The sequence below is a fragment of the Lemur catta genome, chromosome 9, assembly GCF_020740605.2.
Source record: "Lemur catta isolate mLemCat1 chromosome 9, mLemCat1.pri, whole genome shotgun sequence".
NCBI classification, from domain to species: domain Eukaryota; kingdom Metazoa; phylum Chordata; class Mammalia; order Primates; family Lemuridae; genus Lemur; species Lemur catta.
The window spans coordinates 100,952,512-100,978,000 of NC_059136.1; positions in this window are offsets into that span (position 1 = coordinate 100,952,512).

Here is a 25,489-nt window from a genome sequence, read left to right on the forward strand (position 1 = left end):
ATAGGACGAAGCTCCAAGCAGCTTTCTGCTGCCAGGATGCCTCCCCAAACCGCTGCGAGAGAAAGCGGGGCAGAGAGCGGGTCCCGCCGACCTTCCGACACCGGGCGCCGGGCGCGCAGGAGCCGGCTTTACGGTTCTTTCCTGAACCCAGCAGCTAGCTCCTCGTCCGCCAGAGTTCGTCTTTATGCACTATTCAAAACTTCCTTAAATTCTTGTGTTTGATTTTAAATGCACCCTTCTTTTCGTTACCAAAAAGGAAAACTAGTTCGTCAACACTTTCTTCCGTTCCTTCCCTTCCCGGAAGCTAACCAAATGATACATTCTTGAGGGAGTTTTAAGTTTTTACCTCTAAGTTTGCCAGCAAAAACCTTCACTGTATGCTGAAGTAGTTGGTGGGGAAAAGATTGGAAATAACCCCCCAGATCCTTTACTCTCGCCTCCCGCTCCGGACGGGCCCTGCCCGGGTGGCAGGTGCGACGCGACCGCGACGTCTGTGCAGCGTGTCTTTGCAGGAGCACGCAGGTGTACGCGGAAGGATATCACAGGGACTGCTCTCCTCGTGCAAGACGGGATGTTGGTGCTAGTGTACCTAATCCCCCACTACTTTTATTAAACTTTGTTATTGTCTGGTTTATTGTTGTTTCTGATCTTTTTGCAGTAGGCAGTAGTAGTGAGTTTCACTGGACTCAAAAGTAATGTAACGGCCTGGATGTACTGTAGGGAGAGTAATAAGACGCTATTGCTGATAATGAAAAGCCCTCCCCATTACCACTTGTTTGCCTTTTATCAAGAAACTTGGAAACAATGTGTATTCATTGGTTTATTTCTTTACTCCCAGCGGACTGAAGGATTGCACAAGCATGACTTTTTCCTCATATTCCCTCTCCCAATTTAATTCACTCATGGAGGGGAGGCAAGAAATGAAAATGAACCCACAGACAGGATAGAAAAAAATTTTGCTCTTTAGTGAAAAAATGATGCATTGTCTATAGCATACCCTCCCGGATGGTCGATTTTACGCTGTTCGTTGCCATCAAGCTATTTTACAACTCTTACTAAACTAAGGGATGGATGTGCAAATTTGTCTTGTTCTGTAGAATTTCAACTGACCTCAGGGTTCCTGTGAAAAATCAGTTCTGCCTCATGTGCAGTTGAATTCATTTATTCCATATAAATTTGTGCTTTTTTACTTTCCTTTGGGCTGGTTTTAACTTCTGTCTGGTTCCCTCACTGATTACAAGTAAAATAAAATCTTCACCGTGTGTTCATTTTTATATCTGTATGAAAATCACACTTTCATCTTTTTTCTGAAAACCATCTTTTAACAGAGATACACCTAGAAAGTGGCCCACCTGACATCTTCACCTTTGGCCAGCACCCTAAAGTCAGAAGCTGACATGATTTTAATCATCTCTCATCTGGGCTTTCCAAATTCTTCTGAGCGCCCCTTGGTCTGGCCTAACTAAGGTGCTCAAGTGTCACCCCACATCATCCAATGTCTATTTGTAACTGACTTTTTTCTTGATTATACTGTACACTTCATAAATTAATTGCAATATGTAGGCACCATCAAAATGGAAGTTGCCCAAGAACACTGGCCAGGAGAGTATGCAATTTGGACTCTAGAACTATAGAATAAATGGCCTTGGTTTTTCTAGTGGAAAAAAAGATAAGGAAGGTAAGGAAATATTATAAAATATTTTGAGTTATTTAGAAAGTTGTCCACACAACTAGATTAGTAATATAGTTCAAGCATTAGGTTTTCAAGAAATGTCTTATTCTGAATGTTCTTTTAATATTAATAATAACATGGAAATAATTCCATAAGTGAAAAAGGTCTTCAATACTTTTTAAAAGAAAACACAGCTATAAAGCCCAAAGTCCTTAATAAATACATTTAGAGTATCATGTTATTGAAGGGTTTTCAGGCAGATTCACTGTCTCAGTGGAGTACAAAGAACATCCGTTTTAAGCAATTTTAAGTTTGATAATTAAGAGGAGAACTAATTGGTTTAAATAGTCATTTATAGAATAGATGAAAAATGTTATTGAAGTAACTGATGATTGAGAAAGAAATTAGTTGACAAGTCATTGACTCCTGCATTATGTAACCAAGAATCTCATTTATTCCCTTGAAAACTTTTGTATAACTGAAAATTACTATTAAAATAAAAGTTGAAGAAGAAAATATTAATTACTCCTAAAAGCTTTACAGCAAATAGCAGTAGGGGTTATTCCTAATATAGACTACTAATATCTCTTCAGTTCTTTCCACAAATAACAAAGAGGGCTTTCATCATCAACGTTGTAAAAGCAGTTTGCTGTAAACATGAATCTGTCTTGAAACAATAGATTAAAACTAGTGGCAAATATCTAGTAAGTCTTCTCCAAATACCCATATTGTCAGGAAATCCTTTGGCAAGAAAATACAGGTAAAACAAACACCTTTGCAGAACGAGTACCATACCCTCTGAACTACATGTCATTAAATTGAAACAAAACTGTAATTGAGAAGCAAAGTAAACCACCAAGAAAGCTATTTCTGTCACTATTAAAAATGACTGGATGCTAAATAAGCCAGCAGTGGAACAAAGTTCAAACGTACTTTGCAAAAAGGGAAAAATGTATGAATCAGTTAATAGCATGATTTTTTTAATGAGATCACTTACCCCCAAAGGAAGAGCTGTAACCTGCTGCTATACTGCATCATAAAATATTACATAATCTTAAGTAGAGAATAACACAAATAAAACAAGATATTGCCTCCTACATTCTCTCTTTTATTTCATCCTCATAGCTCCAATCCTTCCCTCTCCATAATAACACACCAAGTTTTCCCAAAGTTCCCCAGCAGCCGGATACCTCAGTGAGTCCCAGAGTGAGAGCAAAGTGAGCCACTGCCCTCTCCACACCCCAGGAGCCTCTGCGGGAAAGAACAGCCCTGGGAACAACCAGTGCCATGCAAGTCAATGGAAGGAAGTATCAAAGTCAGCGGCCTACATCATCACGTGACATTGCTGTCCACTGGACAGCGCTGCAGCCCTCCTGCATCCTCGTGGCCACTCACTCGCTGTGCACACGTGTTAGCATCAGCTCCTCCAGATGCTCACCCACAGGGCACCCAGGGGCACACTAGGCAACCCGCTAGGGTGTGGGAGGAGAGATCAGAGGTTGTATTTATGTTTATGCTTACTAAAATAAAACAAGAAAATGGAGCCTTACTAATATTTAATAAATGGTTGATGTAAAACACTTTATTATGACACTTTAATTCCCAAGGGAGTGAGAGGGGCACACATTAATAACTGCGCCATGGCAGCAGGTGTAAGTCTGGACAGGCCCAGGACCCTGGCAAGAAGGTCATATTAACACTGGAAGCAGCATCCAACCACAGAGTTCGGACTCGCCAGGCCACAGTACGAGGTTGTGGTACAGACTGAACGGAGCCCAGGTCCCAGGCTGGCGAGGCCGTACTGCCTTGCTGCATGACAGAAAACCAAGTAAGTCCCTAAGTGACTTTATCAATAAGGGGCTGAGATAAGAAACCATATGGAAGGAAAAGATGGGTAGTGCCCTTCCCCCTGCTCCTGCTCCCCCCACTAAGCACAGCTGTGAACCCAGTGAGGGCACACCAGGCAACCCAGGATCACTCTGGGAGGAGGTGGGGGAGGGCAAACATAGCCAGGGCCCAGGAGAAGCGGCACAGTGCCAGGTCTCAGTCCCCACCCAGCAGGGGAAGGCCATCAGGCACAGAGCTCCCCAGACCCCGCCCGGCTACAGTGGGCACCCAGCTGGGCTCATCCTCCAGACAGAACAGAGCTCCTCCAACAACACCAGATGAGCCAGCTGCAGGGGACAATCAGAGCCCCACCAGAAATCAGTGGTCAGGGGCATCTCCTCCAAGATGCCTCTTTCCCACTGAGACATACAGGAGTGAGGAGTGGCACCAGAGAAGGGACCTGCCACAGCAAACAGCTGGTCAAGGAGACTTTGTGGCAAAGGGCCCAGGGCTCTCTTGCCCTGACCAGATACAACTAGGTAGCTGGGGGCAGAGGTACACAGATCTTATCACACTTATCTCCCACCAAGAGACACCTGGTGGTCAGCCTGAGGAAGCCCCTCCCACCCTGCAGACCACCCCAGCAGAGAACCTTGGGAGCCCCAGGGAACCAGAAAAAACAAGCAGGCCAAAACAACATAGCAAAGACTCTGCAGATTAAACTGCCATGGGAATCACAGTGCACAAAGCCCAAGATTCAGGTGCTCAGCCTAAACAGGGTGAGTGACTGCTAAAATACAAGATGTAAATAGGGCTCAGGGACTCCTTATATAATAGACAAAATGCCTAGCATACAACTGAAAATTATCTGTCATAGCAAGAATTAGGAAGATCACAACTTGAATGAAAAAAGACAATAAGCTGGTCAACAGTGGGATTAATCCAATGTTGGAATTACTTGACAAGGATTTTAAAGCAGTAGCCATAAAAATGCATCACCAACCAATTAAAAATTCTCTTGAAATAAATCAAAAAAATAAATCTCAGAAAAGTTATTTAAAAAAAACAAATGGAAATTGTAGAACTAAAAATTACAGTAATAGTTATAAAAATTTGCTTGATGGGCTCGATAGCAGAGCAGAGATGAAGGATCAAATCAGTGACTTTAGGAGAGAACAATAGGATTCATCCAATATGAACAACAGGATTTGTTTTTTTAAAATAAACAAATGACTAGAGCTTCTCTCAAGGACCTCTGAAACAAGAGTTCCAACATTCGTATCATTGAAGTCCTGAAAAGAAAGGAGAAAAGTGGAGGCTGAAAGAGTGTTTAAAGAAATAATAGTTGAAAACTTCACAAATTTGTTAAAAAAAACACAAACCCACAGATCCAAAAAGCTGAACAAATCCCCCAAAATAATTTTAAAATGCTGAAAGAAAAGAATGATCAGTCATGAATTTTATATCCAGCAAAGCTATCCTTCAGGAATGAAGGGGAAATAAAAACATTCTCAGATGCAAAAAACTAATAATTTCCTATTAGGAGGACTATCCTTAAATATTGTTTAAATGAAGCACTTCAAACAGAAATAAAATGATAAAAGAAAAAATTTTAGGGAATCAAAAAGAAATAAGGAACAGTGGAAAGAGTATACATGGATATGTACAACAGACTCTTTTTATTCATGAATGTTATGTTATTTTTGATAATTGAATAGAGAGTCAAAATGTCTTCTGATCTGTAAGAAAATTGTACTTTAAAGGAGCTGATAAAAGGACCTAAAGGGAAATGAGGTTTCCATACTTTACTGAAAATGGTAAAATACTGACGCCATTCAACTGTTATAAATCACATGTGTATATTATAAAATCTAGAGAAACCATTATAAAAACTATACAAAGAGACATATCAAAATGTAAAGATAAATCAAGTTGGAATTCTAAAACAATATTCAAGTTAACCAGAGAAAAGGAAGAAAGAAACACAGAGGAGGAATTAAGAACTTGAAAAAACAAATAACAAAATAGCACTTTTAGGCACTAACACACCAATAATTAACTGAAATGTAAATTGTCTAATTATACTAATCAAAAGATAGAAATTAGCAAAATGCATAAACATGACCCAACTATGTGCTGCTTACAAAAAACTCTTATACGATAACATAGGCAGATTGAAAGCAAAAAGATAAAAATAGATAGACCATAAAAACCTTTATTTTTAAAAGACCAGAAGTATCTACATCAATATCTGATAAAGTAGATTTCAGAGCAAAGAAAATTCCTAGAGACAAAGAAGGTTATTCTATATTGATCAATTCACCAGGAAAAAATAATGATCCTAATTGTGTATGCAACCAACAACAGGGTCTCAAAATACAAAAAGCAACCACAGATAGAACAGGAAGGAGAGAAATACAAATCCACAATTGCAGTTGATGACTTCAACAGCCCTATCTCAAGAATTGATAGTGCTACTAAAAAGAAATTCAGCCAGGATATACAGAGTCTGAACAATAAAGTCAACCAACAGAATCTAATTGACATACATAGAACATTCTACACAACAATGTAATACATTTTTTTTCAAGTACACATGGTACATTTACCAAGACAGTCCATATGTTTGGGCAATAAAATAAATGTCAACAAATTTAAAAGAATTAAAATGATACAGAGTATGTTTTTCAATCACAATGGAATCAAACTAGAAATCAAAAACAAAGAGACAAGAAGAACATTCCCAAACAAATTTCTAAATAATGCACAGGCCAAATAGGACAGAAATTTTTTTAAAAGCAGAGTCCAGAATGAAAGCAAAAAACACAATCTATCAGAATATGCAGCTCACACTGATAGCATTTATAAGAAGGAATTTTATAGCATTAAATGTTTACATTAGAAATGAGAAAATGTTTATATTCTTACCTCAAGAAACCAGAAAAAAGAGCAAAATAAATCTAAAAGAACCAGGAGGCAAGAAATAATAAAAGAGCAGAAATCAATGAAAATGAAAATAGGCAAACAATAGAGAAAATCAATGAAACAAAAAATTAATAAAATTGACAAAGACTGACAAAAATAAAAGGAGTTAAAGGCACAAATCACAACTACTAAGACTGAAATAAAAGACACCACTACAGATCCTGCAGTCATTAAAAAGATAACAAGGGCATACCATGAACAAATTTATAATACATTTATAAATTCTGCAGCTTAGAAGAAATGGACAATTCATTGAGAACCACAAACAACCAAAACTCAACCATGACAAAATAGACAATATCAATAGTCCTATAACCATTAAATACATTGAATGGTTATAATTTAACTTATAATTTAGAAACCACCCAAACAGCAATCTCCAGGACAGATGGTATTACTAGATAAGAGAATCCTACCAAATATTTAAAGAAAAATTAAAACTAGTCTTACCCAATCTCTTCCAGATGATGAAAGAAGAAAGAACATTTTCCAACTCATTTTATGATGCTGGTATTGTCCTGAAACCAAAACCACATGAAGAGAATTTTAAAAAAAGGAAAAGAAAAGAAAAGAAAGCTATAGCTCAATACATCTAATGAACTTAAATGCAAAAATCCTAAATAAAATATTAGCAAATCAAATCCAGCAATATATAAAAAGATATACGTAAGCATGACCAAGTGGGAAGATTCCAGGTATATATGGATAGTTCAACATTTGGAAATTGGTCTATACGTTTCACCATAACAGCAAGCAAATAGGAAAAATCATATAATTGATGGATAAAAAGCATTTGACAAAATCCTACACTCATTCATGATAAAAATGCAAATTAGAAACAGAGGGAAATTATCTCAACTTGATAAAAAGTGTCTAACATCTACAAAAAATAAATAAATAAACAAACCAAAAAACCAAAAACACAACTGACAGCTAACATCATACTTAATGGTGAAAGAGTGACTGCGTTCTCCCTAAGATCAGCAGCAAGGCCTGGCTCTACCACTCTTATGTAACATAGTGCTAGAAGTTCAAGCCACTAAAAAACAAGAAAAAGAAATAAAAGGCATACATAATGGAAAGGAAAACACAAAGACTGTCTGCATTTGCAAATGATATAATTGCCTGTGTAGTATATCTCAAAGAATTTATGAAGAAAATTTCTAGAATAATAAGTAAGTTTAAGAAGGTCACAGGATACAAGATCAGTCCTGCAAAATCAATTGCATTTCTACATAACAACAAACTTGTAGTGACTGAAACTAAAAATGTATTATCACTTACAGTCATACCAAAGAAAATGAAATACTTAGATATACACTTTTTAAAAAATGTACAGAAACTATGCTGAAAATTTTAAAATGATTATAAAGGAAATAAAGTAAGACATAAATAAATGGAGAGACAGATCATGTTCATGGATTGAAAAATTCAATATTAGTAACCATGTCAAATCTTCCCAAATAGATCTATAGGTTACATATAATTTCTATCCAAACTCAACAAGGTTTTTTGTAGATACAGACAAGTTTATTCTAAAATTTGCATGGAAAGGCACAGGCAAAGGTAAGATAATCTTGAGAAACAATAAAGTGGGAGGAGGCAGCCAACCTGATGTCAAGTCTTCTAAGATAACTGCAGCAGTCAAGACAGTGTGGTACTGTGCTGAAGGGACAGTCACATAGATCAGTGAAACAGAATGGAGAACACAGAAATAGACCCAGACAGATATTCTCAATTTGTTTTTTATGAAGGTGCAAAAGTAATTCAATGAACAAAGGCTAGCCTTTTCAGGAAATGATACTGGTGCAACTGGACATCTAAGGACAAAAAAAGAAAGAAGGAAAAAGAGCCTCGACCTAAGAGTACGCAAAATTTAATTCAAACTGAGTTGTAAACTTAAGTGTAAAATGTACAACTATGAACTTTTAAAAAAAGACCTATGAGAAAATCTTCAGGATCTAAGGTTAGGCAAGGAGTTCTTGGACTTGAAACTAAAAGTACCTCCATAAAGGGAAATATTGATAAATTGGAGCTCATTGAAATTTAAAACTTTTGCTCTGTAAGAGCCCATGTGAGAAGGATAAAAAGATAAGCTGTGGTCTTGGAGAAAATATTGGCAAACCACATATCTGACAAAGGACTAGTATCTAGGATATATAAAGAATTCTCAAAACTCAATGTTAAAAATATTTAATTAGAAAATGAGCAAAAGACATAAAGAGACATTTTCCTGAAGAAGATATATTCATGGCAAATAAGCACATGAAAAGATATTCACCATGATTAGTCATTAGGGAAATAAAAATTAAAACCACAATGATATTACTACACACTTATCAGAATGGCTAAAATGAAAAAAAAGAAACAACACCAAATGCTGGCAATAATGCATACATTGCTGGTGGGAATATAAAATTGTATAGCCACTCTGCAAACAGTTTGGCAGTTTCTTATAAAATTATACATTAAACTACCATATAACTCACCAATCATACTTTTAGGCATTTATCCCTGAGAAACAAAAAGCATATTCACACAAAAACCTGTATACAAATGTTCATAGCAGCTTTAATTGCTATAGCCAAATGCTGGAATCAGCCCAAATGTGCCTCAGCAGGTGAACAGCTAAGCAAACTGTGGTCCAGCCACACCAAGGAACACCCACTACTTAGCAATAAAAAGAAACAAACTATTGATACACGCAACAACTTGGATGAATTTTCAGGTAATTGAGTGAGAAAAGCCAATCCTAAAAGGTTACACAGTGTGATTCTATATATACAACATTTTTGATAGGGTAAAATTTTAGAAATAGAGGACAGATTAGTGGTGGCAAGGATTAGGACAGGGGAGGGAGGAGGGCACAGGTGGAAGGAGGTGAGTGTGGTTATGAGAGTGTGACAGGAGAGATCCCTGGGGCTGGAACTGTCTGTCTTGACTGTGGCAGTATGCAGGAACCAACATGTGATCAAGTGACATAGAACAAATGAAAAAAAGGAATACCAAATAAGTCAGGTGGATTGTGTCGATGTCAAGATCCTAGTTGTGATATTGTACTACATTACCATTGAGAGAAAGAGTGCAATGGGATCTCTCTACAGTATTTCTTATCACTACACATGGGTCTACAACTATGGCAATAAAAATTTCAAGAAAAGAATAAAATAACTGCGGCTATGACTGGCTCAGTGCTCTGAGCTGGGCTGGTGTTCACCCAGAGACATCCCCTGGCCCCTAACAGGCTCCTGCTCTTGCCTCTCCTGGCCCAGGTACAAAGCAGAATGGTGTGAGCAGGGTGACACCACCCTGCCACGTCGGTTCCTGTTGATCCACATGGAGGAAGTGACGCTCAGAGTGAACTCACCGTCCAGACTTAACAACCAGGACATGCAGTCTGACACAGGGTTCGACAATGGAACAGAGTGCTTGAGATCAAGAAACTTCCAGAAAATGAAAGGTGTATGTTTGGAATGGATTTTTAAGAGATCTCTTTAGAACAAGAGACCACAATGTGAACATTCCTTGTGTCCATAATAAAAAGGAAGAAAAAAGACAATAGGCAAAATCAAACTGTAGAGTGAGAAGCCATCCTCTACCAACCCCTACACCCTACATCACAGGCACCAGTCTGGGCCCTCACAAACATTATCTAACAATCTCTAGTAACCTGGAGAAGTAGCTGTCATTATCCCCACATTAGAGATGATGAAACTGAGGTTCAGAGTAGTTCACTAGCTGAGTAGTCATGCTTGTCCCTCACGTAGCAAATTAAGAATTCTCTATTTAGAACCTGGTGCCTGTTTCCATGGTACCTATTTAAAAATCTGGTAAAGTGGAAAGACAGGGACAATTGTTTTAAATTGAAGGTTTCTGCATCCCTGACCAGTTCTCTGTGAGCTAGAACAAGATCACAATCCTAGAAGGTTGCTGAAGAGTCTTACTTATAACTCAGCACACAACGGGGGGTTCAGAGCCAATCCTGTATTTGCTTTTGGAAGCGCAGGGGATTGCACAAAACAGACTTCATCTTAACCAGTTTTCACTCCATCTTCTTATCAAACCACCAAGCAGATCTGCTAACAGCCAAGTGCCAAGTCAGACCTTGGTTCTCCCATCAGTCTTGGCCCAACTTCTGGCAAATGCATCAAAACACAGCCTGTGGAAGTAAAAGGCATGCCGTATTAACCTACTCAACGGTGATTCATCTCCGAACACAAGTGAGAGTTGGTTTTGACTAACCCCTTCCTTAATACAGAGCTGGCTGTGAAGTTCAGTGCCTACCAAGGGTCTTTTAGCATAGAAGTGCCGCTGCAGTGCAGCCTGTGGCAGATGACTTGAAACCTGTTGACAAACCCGCGTGAAGCTGCACTGCTGAAATCTTACACGACAGCCGAGCTTCTCCCAAGCTGCTAGCGTCTTGCAGACTGGCCAGATCCTGCCCTCAGATATGCGCACAGGGCCTCCTGATTTCCATTTAAAGACTTCTGCAAAACTAGTCCCTACTTGAGGGTTAGGGAAGCTCTGCCAGTGTCTGAGGATGACGCCGCCAGTTGAAATTTTCTAGACGCGACGGTTTAAATGGCTTGTGACTGAACTGGAAACACATCTACATTTCATTTTAATTATTGGTGATGACAACGCAAAACTCTGCCATCATTTTGTAGTTTCCCTCTTTACCTTCTATTTCAAAATGACTTTGTCATCATTTATTGTTGGCTAATTTCTACTTTAAGGAGAGTTCAGAACCAAAAATCCTTGAGATCTCACCCCTGCCATAGGCAGAGGGCAGTCAACCAACTTAGTTCCGTGGGGACCAGTACCAGCCCGGCCAGGCAGTGTGGGCTGGTCCCATTCCTTTGCAAATAGGAGAGGAAAGGCATCCCACTGTTAGGGCTGGGAAACCTGTTGGTCCAGCCCCAAGAGCAGAGCCTCTCTGGAAACCCAGGAAGGAAAGGTATTCTTGGCTGGTACTCAATGACAGAAAGCAATGCTCTTCTCCCAGAATCCGGCCTCGGCTCCCCCCAGGGAAATCTGAAGTCTGAACCCTCCGCACCAGGGCGGGTGCCTGCCGGGCCCTGGTGGGGCTCTTGGAGCTTTCAACACTGCACAGAAACTCACACATGCCTTCAGCACCATTAACAGAAAGAGCATCTTGTTTCCAATTTGGCTGTAGATAATGAAATTATCCCCCAAATTACCATAAAGTGGAACAAGTAAACACAAAAGCAGGAGGAGGTTTTCGGGCCTCCCCCGCCCCCCCTTACAGAACAGTAAAGTCTACAGCTTCTTCGCTGTTTAAATTCAAAGCAAGGCTTCTGTTTTTCCAAGTCGCTGTTTTGACCCCAAGCAGATAAAGAACACTAAATGACACATTCAGCAGAGCGCTCTGTTTACATCAGGAAATCCAGCCGGGCGGGCCGGGGGTCGCGGGCGGAGGCGGCCCGGGCGCCGGCCTCCCTCGCTCTCGCCGCGCTGCGCTGGCTCGGCGGCCAGCCCTGGCGCTCGGGCTGACTCCGTCCAGATGTGCCGCGGCTCCAGAGTGGCTGCCGCGCGCAGTAAATGGGCATCGGAGGCTCGTCAATCGGGCCAGAGCAATTGCGGTCTCGCGGCCGCCCCACTGGCGCACGGAAACGCGCGCTCCGGAGGGGACCGCGGCGGGGGCGCCCTGGGCGCGGGGCGGGCGCGCTAATGACCGACCCGGGAAATGTTCCTGATACATTTGTACATTTCCTTGTAAATGTTTTACACTCTAAAAGAAAGGGGAATGCTGTGTATCATTTGGAAATGTTGGCTGTCTATAGGTCCCTGTGGATATTACCGCGTTAGTACGACTTGTAACCGGAGCAAGAGGAACATAAAAAAGTTGGGAAACACTGCCAATTAGTCATCACAGGGAGATTGTAAAAACAAAAGAAAGAGAAAGAGGAGGGAGGAGGGAAGAGGGAGGAAAAGGAATCAAAGAAGAATAAAATGCCCCAGGAAAAAAAAAAGTAAAGGAAACTAGATGCGTTTCTGTGGTGTTCCCGGAACAGAACCGGGAGCAGGACAGCTGGCGGCCTCCTCATCCTGGCGACCTATGCACAGCAAGTCCCAGCGCAGCCCGGGAGGGGCCTGCGATCTCCCGAACTGTACCTACTCGCTGTCCCTGTAAAACTCGAGCCGGGTCAGCGGGCAGGCAGTGTGCTTTGGCGCGGGACCCAACTGTGCAAAATCCAAGTGAGACATTTATTTCTGATCGCCCACCCCCCGGCACAGTCATCGCTCGCTGAGTTGTAAGAAGAAGACAGGAACCATTTTTTCACAATCCCAAGTTCCTGCCAGCCACCGGCTTTAAGCAGACTGTGGCCGTGCTTGCTGAAAACTGTTTTTAATTTTACAGTAATTCTGATGATTGAAATCCTTTTTGTTTTCCAGCTTTTTGCCAGACTCAAGAGTCCAAGAACGGGTAACATCACAATCTGAAATGGATCCCGGTGAGCCTCCCAGCCCTTCCTGAGTGATTTTATTGACCCTTTTCAGGGCTTAAGTGAAGAGATAGGGTGTACCGCAGTGCCAAAGTGGCAGGCGCAGGCCCAGGCTGGGCAGCGCTCCTCCCAGGGAAGGGCTGAGGGCCGGAGCCTCCAGGCCGTGGGGGTGGAAGGAAAGGAAGCCGGCGCTCCCCAGGGACGAGGCAAACGCTGCTGCAGGAGAAGAACCGCTTATCTCAGCAGCATGAGGAGCAGGCTGGCAGCCAGGCCCCTTCGCAGCGCGTTCTGAGCCCTCTCCTCCTCTGAGTCATGAGGACAGCCACATGTGCTCGCATCCAGCCCCTGGCAAGGAGACGACTCTGCTCATCAGCTGGGGTCCTTCTTGGTGTCTGGCCACAAGTCAGCAGATGCACAGCTCAGCTTTACCAGGACAGAATGTCTTGCATAAGATCTGTTTCAAAAACAATTACAGGAGCAAATTATCTTGGCTTCTAGCAACAGATTTTAAAAATCTAGTAGCAAGATCTCAAAAAGTGATTAAACCACAAACACTATTTTAAAATAACATTAAACCTGACAAGAGATGAAGAATTCTTATGCAGCCATCAAGAACACGTTCTAGTCCTCAAGCCCAAAACCTCTCCACATGTGGGCATCTCTGAAATTCTGGAAGGGACTTATGTATATCTGGGCCTTCTTCAGAGACAGAAACGAATACAGCAAAAAGTCCTTATCTGGCAACGACTTTGACCTTCATAACATACAGCTTTGAAATCTGTCCATGGAAAAATTGTCATCAGAGACTAATTGGTAAATGCTTGTGAACAGCTTTAACTAATGACAAGGTCCACAACAGGTTAGTTTTGTCTCTTCTGAACTGAGGGCTCAAAAGTAGCGTCATGATTTTGCTGGCAGCCTGTTCCAGGGGCTGTTATTTCTCCCCTGCTTCTCTGTGCGGACAGTACCCCTGTCTGGCCTGTGCCCCTGAGACCACCCTGGCCACTCCTCTCACTCCTGTGAGGCGGTGCCGTCTCACCTCCCACCTGCCCACAGCGGAACCCTGCAGCTGACACCTCGGCCTCCCACTCTTCCCTCTGCAGACTGGATTCTTCAGCCATTATCTTCATACTAATAGGAATGATTTTGAAACTTAAAGCTTGGATAGGTGCCCAATAAGTAACTACTTACTGAAGACATCTGAGCACCTAGAAGGTCACATATAATCTCTTTACAGGAAAAAACTGGAAAATAGTAATGAGGTTGAAGAACAAGATGGAGGAGGAGGAGGGGAGAAAAAATTCATTCTGGTTAAACAATATCACAGTAATTGCATTGTATTATTTTTGCATTTTCAAGCGCTCTCCCTGCCTGCTCTGCGCTCGGGTTTCTGGCCTGTCTCTGGTTTACTGGGCTGTGCAGCATTCTCAACAGAAGACTGAGGAGAGTGACAAAGAAGGCTCTTTCGCTAGAGAGACTCATTCCCCTTTTCAATACCTCTCAACAAAACTGTGCTGGCACTTTTCCTGGGTGCGTGGCCCGTCAGCGTGTGCAGCGCCAGAGCAAGTCCCAGGAGGCCCCACGTCTCTAGAGGATAGCGCACTCTGAAAGGCGACCCTGGGGAGAGGACATGCACCTAAACACACAGGTTATGGCAGCACAGTGAGCAGTATGGGAGGAACACACCGCCACAGCAGCACGAGGTGCCACAGTTCTCTCCATGCCAAGGGGGACCTCACACTGCTCACTCCCTTTGCGCACAGCCTGTGGCCCCAGTGGCCGCGGGACGGTGAACGCATCGTCCCCACTCTTAGGAGTTCAGCCCTTCACACATCTAGACAGAGACAAATAATCAAGTAAATCTGACTCTTAAGCCACTTCTATATTCATTCATTAATTCATTAATTGGAACACTAAGATTCCACTCCCTGCATCTAATGGTTTGAAACAACACACTGACACATTGGTATCGTTCAAGAATCACGTCCACAGGGAATCAGACATACTCCTCGCTCTAATCCAGTCCAGACAAGGAAGGCACGGTTCCTGCCCACAAACAGCAATGTCCAGGGAACAGGGGGACAGTGCTGGTGTGCTCCCAACCACATCTCAAGCGCTGCAGACATAGGGACAAAAGATTCCCTGTCCCGAGGCCAGAGGGCCACACCTTCCCTGGAACAGACCTGCAGTGTGTCCCTTCTTCAGTCATCCTAGTGACAGTGCTAGAACAAAATTCCAGTTCCACCACACAGTGACAAAACGAGTGAAGTCTCAGTCTGCCAAGAGCCCACGGGAACATGAGAGTCATGTCATGGAACTTGTCAACCCAGTTAGCTTTAAACCTAAACAGGTGACCTAGTTCACAACGAGACTATTCCCTACCCACCCCCTTCCCTGCCTTAGACCGTTTTGGCGTCTGCACAATTAGGAGCATATATTCCCTTGTTAATGTGAAAATAAATTAGAGTGATGTGAGCTTAGAGAAATATCAGCACAGATGACATGCCTTAGGCCCAAGGGCTATTAAAAAAAGAAAACTCTGTAAATGGAAGTGAGGCTTCAGAAAGCACAGCCCTGAAGTCTTGGCTCACAGTGCAAAAAAAAAAAAAAAAAAAGACTGGTGGGTGGGGGAGTTTCCTGAAGCCATGAGTGAAATCTGGCAGAAGCATCTTATATAGCCTTTTTTGGTTTCAATCTGCATGACATCACAATCTATGAATTTTGCTGTTATTGGATTTGAATGAACTTGTAGATTCAAAACAAAACCCATTTGAAACAAGCTCCACAAAGCAACTCTATCTTCCCCCCAGCAGTTAAGTACATTTCCTAACTGCCTTTTTCTGTCCTGGATTGCAAAGGGGATTGCAAGGCCCTCCCAGGACTGGCACACCAAGTCCAAACAGCACAGACACACACATATACACACAGAGAGACATGTACGTACACACTCACGCACAGACATGTGCACACACATGTATACATAGGCATACATGTGCACACACATCCACAGACGTGTATGCACATGCACATGTGTACATACGGACATGTGCACACACAGACATGTACATACATACACGTACACATAGACCTGTGCACACACACATACACAGACATGTACATTCACACACATACACACCAACAGACATGTGCACACATACATGGACACAGGCATACCTGTGCGTAGACACACACACACACACACACACACACACACGCCGAGTCACAGCAGCGGCGGCAGAAAAAGTCCCAGGGAAGCTGGACTGTGCTGTGGACTCCACCTAGGAGAACCCTGGCCCTCTTTTCTGTTCCCCTTCTCCTCCTTCTCATTCCTGTTATACTGACTCTGCCCAGCAGAGGTGAGAAGAAGGACTTGGACCAGCCGTGCAAACAGGCTCTGAGATTCAGGGAAACCAGGGCAGAAGAAATGAAATGCACACAGCAGTCCTGAAATGACAGGTGAAGTATTCTACCTATTCTAAGCATTTCCTCTTCTTTTGTGGAATTTATTTCTAAAGAAGTGGGGATGATATGTGTAAGGATCGGATATATTTACACATATAATATAGATAAACACAGAAACAAAGCCCAACATACCTCCAGATGTATGAGATCATTCCAAAAACAAAACAAAACAAAATATGAATTAGCAGGGTTTTTTTTAAAGAAAGACCAGCTATGCCACAGTTATTTGAAGAGGTATGCAGCCAACATACCCAACACACTGAATTAGTGTGTGTTTTAGCATGCAAACAACCCTGTAAAGGCATGTTTTCTTCCCTCCTTACTCTATGCCTACCTAAAGTAGCTAGTTGGAATTACAGATTACAGGCATACGATTTCAAGAAAAACAGTTCATCTTGATGAGTTTTATAAAGGAAAACAGGACAGAGGGGTCCTAAAATCCCCTCTGTCTCTGATCACCCTGCGAAAGCCTAGGACTTCAAACTTTTAACATTGTGATTCTCAATTGTGGGTGACTCCCCCAGGGGACATTTAGCAATGTCAGGAGACTTTTGTGGTTGTCAGGACTGTGGGGTGTGGGTGCTACTGGCATCTAGTGGGTAGAGACCAGGGACGCTACTCAACATCCTGCAATGCACAGGACAGCCCTGCCCCCCAATACAGAATAAGCTGGGCCAGTGTCAACGGCGCCAAGGTCAAGAATCCCTGATTTAACACACAAGCCCGCCGCCGCCTCCCAAGCGAGTACAGCACAGCTCTCCCACACCGGTCTCTGACTTCATAGCTACCCAGCCCAGAGCCAGCGTGGAATCCACAACCGCTTGGCAGAGAAACCCAACAGTCGAATGTGCCCATCAGAACTAGAAGTCAGCGTGCACCACGCAAGTGGGAGTGATGGCCCAAACCCCTGCAAAACTGAGTTGAAATAAAAATCAACGTCACCCTCAGACCACGGTTGCCCTCTGCCAAGTAGTTAGTGAGAAATACAGGCATATGATTTCAAGAAAAATATTTTATCTTGGTGAGTTTTATAAAGGAAAAAAGGAAAGCATTTGAGCCATTATGCAGTAGCACTATTCATTTGTGGTCTGTATTTGCTTTTCTTGAGTAAGAGGCAAAGACTTTAGAATCCATGTCAGAACAAATGACAGCCACTGCAAATGGCAGCTGTCAGGTTTTCTCTTACAATCGGAGTGTCTCACTGGCCTTCAGCTTGGACAAGCCTAAGTGAGCAGTCCTGCCTCAGAAGAGGGCAAAACCGTCCTCTGCAGAGAACGGCAGGCTCTCTGCAGTGCCCCCTGTTACGGACTTGCTTGTGAGTTCTGAGCAAGTGTGTTTGACAGAGAAACCTGCAGATTAGCTGCATTAGGCTTGACCTTGGGCAAGTCATTTTACTTTCTGAACCTCAGTTTCCTAACCTATAAGATGGGCTTCAATACTAATAAAACAGTTGGCAGTGTCTGGGTGGCTTGCATGTGTCATCTGACTCAAATCTCACAGGCCTGTGAGGATCGGGCATGGTACCAATGAGGAAACCGAGTCCCAGAGTGGCTGTATAGTCGCCAAGGTTTCAACCCAGATCACCTGTCTCCCAACCATTCAGCTCTTACTAGTAACTCTGGCTTCTGGGTGGAGTAAATGAGTGATGTTCATACTGTCCTTTGAGTAGTTTTCAGTGACTGGCAGTCATTGGGTCGATGAGCTTACGTTTCTGCTTCCCTCTCTGTGAATGCTGCCGGGAGAGCCAGCCACAGGGAGGCTGTGGACACACATGCACGTCGCAGGAGAACGTGGTGGTGACCCACCCTTAAACCCACTGGCGCTGCTCCCTGAAATCGCACCGCAGGCCTGGGGTTTAAGAAATCTTGATAGGGCGAAACTCTAACAAGGAGAGACGGTTAAAATTTAGTCTTCTTTTGTGAAGGAATCCCTCAAACATTCTCATCGTGATGCTGGGAAGGCGGTGAGGGCTCTTCCACATTGCTCTTCTGCAGGTTGGAAGAGACCTGCGTTCCTATTCTCAGTTGCCATTTCCAGGTGCTTTGAGGCTTTTCCAGGAGCAGTTATGGGGCTGCACACTAACTCTGAACCTATAACCCAGGCCGTTTTGAGCACTAGAAGGATTCAGATAGGAGCTGAGAGATGCAAGCTCCTAACTCACCTGCCACTAAGTTGCCCTTGGAAGTGGGACTCCTCTCGGGTAAAACACGGGCACCTCGTGGGTTGTCATGACAACTGAGTCAGAGGTGACGATGTGCCTTGAGTGAAAGTTCAAAGCACCAAATATGAACGGCCCTCATATGGGCAGCACCCAGAGCTCTGAAGTTTCCTCTCATCCTGCATCTCACTTGACTGCACAGTCGCCCCATGTAACTGCTTTTCCCAGTTCACAAACGTGGGATAACTGTCCCTGGTGACACAATCAGACCAACCTCCATAAATGGAATTATCCATACCAGGTCAGTGTCATCGTTCCAGTCCCAGGTTACACAGGACTGACCTCTGGCATCTCCAGTGTCACTTGTGGAGTTTTCAACGTTGCTCTTATTACCAGCACCTAAAGCTCCACAAAGCACATTTCTGATGCGCTCAGCAGCTGCAGGTGAGGCCTAGGAACTCTGCGGCGATGGCACTGGGTAATGCAGCCGGGTGTGTCCGAAACATCCTGCTCTTTCTGTAACATTTTTCTTTGTATTCTCACACAAAAGCAGTTAAAAATAAGAGCGGCTGTGCTGTGCCAGGCACACAGGGCTCTGTTTGCAGGACTGGAGCTTGTCAGTCTCTTGGTAAGACAGCCACATTCCTAATGTCATTGTCTGCGGACAAGACACCATCCACAAGATCTATCTAAGCAATTTTGTGAAAGTATGTGTATGACAAAAGCTTGAACATAAAAAGAAAAACATATTCATGTGGGACTTTGAAGACAACGCCATTCTTTTCTCTTCTGGACAAAATGAACACCTGCCAGACAATGAAGAAATTGCTAAATGAACACCAGATGAAGGAAGTTCACCCTTCTAACTGCCTCTGCCTATAAAGTAAGGCTGTGTGAAGTGCTTCTGCAGGCCTGTGCTGTGCGCAGGTGAACTACCTGCCGTGCCCTCTGCAGCACCTGGAGGACTCGTCTATGCAGGCGCCCACCCGTGGCCTGTGTTCCCGGAACCCTAGCTGACTTCTCAGTTTTTCACTGCCCCACTCTGCCTGAAAGCTGTCGCATCGGTATCTACCTCTCATACTGTTTGCGTTCACTCCTTCTGATGTGGTGAGGACTTAAAAACAAGGTCAACAGGTTTAAGACTGGATACTAACTAGAAGCCAGCATAGCCCACTATTGAGGCTGAATGAGTCTAGCACTTGTTTCATGTGTAAGGCAATTTCTTCTTGAGACTTCCAAAGTTGAGTGTTTTTTCATCTCTAGGCTTAAAGGCATTTTCCAGAAATTTCAAGTTGCCAAAATTCTGACTTCTAGATAATGGGAATATTGCTATATTTTATACTCATTTATCCAGTGATCATCAAACACTACTCAGACAAAGGCAGGAACTATTTCTTGATGCCTGCTTTGAACCAGGCACTGTCTAAGCACTGGGGAAAAGCGGCAAACAACGGACACGTCTCCAACACCCCAGGACAGAGCTTGCACCCGGCAGGGAGTGGGAGACGGCAGCACAAGTGGGGCCTAGCACGTGCCGGACACCAGCCTGCAGAATTAAACGCAGGTGCCAGTGCAGTGAAGGGAGTGCCCTGTGCCACCCCAGCTGTGCCCTAGGAATGGGCCAGCACCCCGAGGAGGAGGCGAACCCTCTCCACAGCTAAGGCGCAATCTTGCACGGTGCAATAGCATCTATGGCCTCTTTATCAGTTGCAGAGAACACGGCTCAGACTGTCTCTGAACAAACTGCACGTCCATACTCAGAAGGGAGGCACGCTTCCCACAGGAGTGTGCCCCAGAGACGCGTTCACTACAAAGGAAGGGGACTAAAGTCTGCGCCTGAAATTTAAATCTCAAGATTAAAAGAACAGCTAAAAGAGAAGCCTCCTCTTGGCATCTCTAAACATCAAAGAGGAAAGCTGGAAGAACACAGAAACACACCCACCCCCCTCCCTCCCTCCCCCTGGGTCCCCACTTTGCTTCCCAGGGAAGTGGGCCGTCAACATGAGAGGCACCGCTGCCTCTGAGTTCAGCAACGCTGTCACGAGAGAGCAACACCAAACATACACCAGCCCCAGCAGAGCCTCCAAACGTGTCTCAGTCTACGCAGTGGCCTTATAGGGCCCAAAAGGAGGTCGGAGTTGGAAGGAAGGGTCACCAGGCAACCACATAGGTTGGCCCTGCCTCACCAATTGCACAGTGGTCCCTGAAGCCCTAAGACCCTCCTGTGAGCATGTGGCAGGCCAAATCTCCAAACCCTGGGAGGGAACAAAAGTTCACCAAACACTTGTCACGTGCTGCGGGACCCCACTTCTGACTTCCGCTGCAGGGCCATCTTGTGGGGTATTACCATCCCCACTGATAGATGAGAACACTGAGAGATTGACTCACTGTGACTGAAACCAGATTTAAAGTAGAATCTATTCCTTGCCAAAGTTCAAAGCCCAAGCTCTTTCTAAAATGCCATACTGTCTCCTGCCAGCCCCTTCCCTACCCCATCACACCCAATATCTGCAGCGTCCCAGGTGGTCCCTGGCTTCCCAGGCGTGCCCTCAGCGGTCAGACCTTCCCTCCCGCCGCCCAGCCTGCCTCGCAGGACATGCTGCTGCCAGTACGCCAGCCCTTGTTAGGACTTGAGCTGTTCCCCAAGGCCTGGCCTTGCTGGCTTGCCCCATCCTTGTAGCGACCTGAGATGGGGGATCATTATGCCTTGTGAACTTCTAGCCCAAACTCCTCTGTTTATAGGTGAGAAGACCAAGGCTGAAATAGGTAAAATGATGTGCCTGGGACAGCCAAGTGCACTAGCGACAGCCACCCTGAGGCCGGATCCCCGCGCCTGAGCATCCTGCACAATGTGCCTGATGCCCTTAGACCTTGTAGAGCTACTCCCAAAGTTGCATCTGTCACATCATCAGCCTCCTAGGGCTTTCCTGATGACACACTGTGCTTCCAAAAGTGTCAAAAGGACAGCCTCCTGAAACCCTGACCACGGAGGTGTGCACACATTTGTGCACATGAGCACATCTTCCTTGATGTGTCACAGAGAGAACAAAACCAGACAAGGCGTGTGTCATGGAACACAGAGAGCTGTTGCATTTAAGATGAGCAGGAATAGAGAATGTCACGCAATCAAAGCCAGGATTCTTGTCATCAACACTTTTTGGAAACAAACTCTGTACACTGATCTTTGATGTATATTGTTTGGTAACAGAAACATAAAAATCAAAAACTAAGAGAAAAAATGTAAAGGATTACATTGGTAGATGACCCTTGTTCTACACATATCATCTAGGTGGTGAACGAATCAAAACCGTTGGAAGTGCGCTACTCGCAGCTGGCGGGGACACTGAGCAGCTGCAGGTGAGCCCGCCCTTCAGGAAGGAAACACAAGCTGTCTGTTGAAACAAGGCTGAACACCATGTAACCTTTTCCAAGGTATAATGTCGGTTTTTACTTTGTTGGTTCCAAATGGCACTTCTGCGTACTTTAAAACCGTGGTCCAGCGAGACAGCTAAGCTGAGCGCTGGCAGCTCCGGACCAGCCACCACGCTTCAGGAGAGAGAAGCGGGTTTTAAACAGTGCAGCAGCAGCTATGTTTGCTTGCAGCCCCACAGCTTGCTTGTGGATTGAGCAGCTATATCTTGAATTTGAGGCCTAGAATTATTTTAAAACATTCTTTATTTTCAAGGACCACAATATGAAAATATTGAATGGGGAAGAAATTGCTTCATGAGCTATTAACAAAAGCTTTCATACAACTTGCAAGTTACAAGCTGGTCGCCCTCCGATCTGGGAGCCTCCAGCTCCACAACGGAAGTCTCCTGGGCTGGAAGGCTGAGGTCCAGCCAAAGTAAATACGGATCACGTGGGCTCAGCACTCTCTGCAGCTCTGGCCGCCTCCTGCAGTGGGACTTGAGAGTGAAGCTTCACCCCTGGGATTTCCTGCCTCGTTCTCCTTTCATCTCTGTCTCGCACCCTCGGCATCTTCCATTTACAGGGCCATGCTGTTCTCCCACGAAGTCTAAGTGGCCCATCTTGCATGAGGGCCATGGAATTGGAGGGTACAAACTGTTTTAGTCTCGGAGCAGATTCCAAGTCCACGGTGCCCTATCATTTGCTGCACCCACCGTGGAAAGCCCGCATCTGCCGAGACGGTTCTGGGGCCTGCGCTGCCCAGACCAGCAGAAAGGCACATTCCTAAGCCGTTTACAGAGTCAAACTTTTCCTTCATGTATTCATGAAATTTCTTTTAAAAAATTAATTGGATTTTTGAACGAGTGGGGAGGAGATGAAGGGGAAAATTGCTATCCAATCTGTCTTGATACTTTTTAATTAAGAAAAACAACTTCTGCTCTACTCCATTAACGGAACTTTTAAATCCTGCTCAACTGGTGCTTTTTCTCCTCCAATAACAACATGGACGAGTCCAATTGCTCTCTTGCCAAGACGGCTTAAAATGTGTTGCCATGGATGATCTCAGGAAAAAGAAAGGAAAAGAAAAGAGAGAAAAGAAAAAGGAAACGCGTTGCTACTTCTCCTCCTGTAGAAGCAGGACATTTGCAGAGCTGCTGTCCCCTCCTGGGATCTCCTGCTCTTTATGCACCAAACGGGCTGGAGGGTGTGACCGGCACAAATTCACACATCCCGGCTCCCTAAAGAAGCAGAGCCTGTGCTCTCTCAGTCAAGCAACCTGCCCGGCAGACACATGCCTTTTGCCGTCCTGGGAGCCTGGGAGCTTTCATGCTCCACCTGGGCCCGGCTCTCTGAAACCAGGTCACTCTAAGAAGCCGCAGGGTATCTTGTAAACAGTACGGCCAACCACTTGTGGCCTGATACAGAACAGAAGCACAATTCCAGGGAACTCCTGAAGAATTTCTCCTGCTCTGGAGGAGGCTGGCCATGTGATTTTCTGGAAAGAAAACAAAAGGACTCTCCCTTCTGCAGACAGCGGAAATGGCTTTCTTTGAAAGGCATTCTTGAGGCTTTGCCTCCTCAGAGAACAGCCTGGCCTGGTGACTAATTAGACAGGGTGCTACAGCCGCCCCCCATGCTTTCTTGGGGATGAAGTTGGTGGGCGTAAGAGAGAACCACTGACCTCTCTGCTACTCTCTGTAAATTTAGCAGCTGCGGTGGGACACACAGAGAACAGAGCAGGGGCTGTGTGCGTGCATTTCTTAGCAAGTGCTCAGGCTTTGTGTGAGTAGCAACTTCCTGGCTTGCACGGTGAAGGCAGGTACAGAAACTTCCATGTGCAGCTCAGACTAAACCTGCCCCACCCAGTTACTTGCTCCTTTTGGAGGGGAGGGAAGCCTTGAAAGTGTTACGCTTACATCAATTTTCAAAGCAATTATGACAGACCTGAATACCACATTATTTCTTTGAGTTACCTGATGAATTCACAGGGACTAAAAGAACGCAAAGGTATCACTATTGTTTTGAATTTGGAACACTTTTTCTCTTTTCTTCCTTCCTTTCTTTCTTTCATTCATTTTCTTAAGCTTTCAGATGGGTGCCACATCTGCACGGTACAAAGCAATAGGACACGATAGGGCTGATTAACATCAAGCTTCTTCTGCTGCAGCAAGCCAGGCTGAGTGGCATAGCCCAGGAGGATAGGAGCGAACAGCTGCTTTGCTTTTTAAGTAATTCATGGCAGATATGATAAATACATTCTGTCAATATTATGTGTGAAATTTAAGAGAAAAAGACTGTTTAGCTCCCTCTATAGAAAGTAAAATAAAAAGAATTGTGACTAGCATACCAGCAAGGGTGCAGACTGGGAAGGGAGGGAGGCTGAGGGTCGCTGGGGGGGCGCTCTGGGGCCCGCAGCCAGAGTCTAAGAGGGACTGCACTCTGTCCACCTCATTGGGGATCCAGGCATGTCGTTTCGCTCACACAATGAACATATATTATTATGTGCTAAATATTTTTCTCTGTCCTGACCATACTACAGTGACTAGGATTTTTTTTAAAAAAAAGCAGTTGCTGCCCCCCTGGGCCTTACTGTCTTATGGTGGAAGATAAACAAAGACAATGAATTAACCAACAGGGAACAGTAGATAGAAGAGTTAAAAAGCGAGTTAGACAGAGAGAGAGTGATGGGTGAGCCATTTTAAACGGGCTTGTCAGGGAAGGCCTCTCCCAGGAGGGACCCCAGAGCTGAGACCAGAATGTGCCGAGGGCTTCGTTACCTCGTCACTCTCCCGTCAGAACTCCACTTAGCTTGTAAGACCCACCCCAAGTGCTACTTCCTCGGGAAGTCCTCACACAGCTAAGCCCCTCTTCTCTGTGCCCCTCTAGTCCTCTAGCTGCAGAGATTGTTACATCGGACTGATCTGTTTGCATCTTTGCCTCTGCACTTGAAAGCAAAAACCCCATCTCATCCACCTCTGCCCCCCGGCTCAGCACAGCGCCTCGCCCTCGTGGGCCGGGAAGAAACTTGCTCTAGTAAAGGGATCATGGCACGAACGCATCCGCCCTGTGGGAGGGGCATAGGCAGTGAAAGAAATCATACCTTGGATCACTTTCTAGCTTCATAACATTGTTTCTTACTTCTCCTACCCAAGTGACAGTCCCCAAAGCTGGCTCAAGATGCTGTCAAAGATTCACATGTGGTCCTAGATTTAAGCACTAACACGGTAACATCTTGAATGCCCTTTTGGTTGGCAGACTTTTATTCCTCATTTCTACTTTAGGCCCAGGATGTCTTACGGCTTCGGCATTGCCCTGACACTTTTCTCTCGGAGCCTCCGGTCTCTGTGGAGAGCTGTGAGCTGTGTTTCCATTAGCCGAGAGCTCCACTGTGTTTTAGGTCCCATCCAGGCTTCAGAGTGATAAGGCAAAGCACACACAGTGCAGGGGGCAGAGACAAGTGGGAACACAAACCCTTAAAGCTGCTGAGACCAAAAAGGGCTGCAAAGC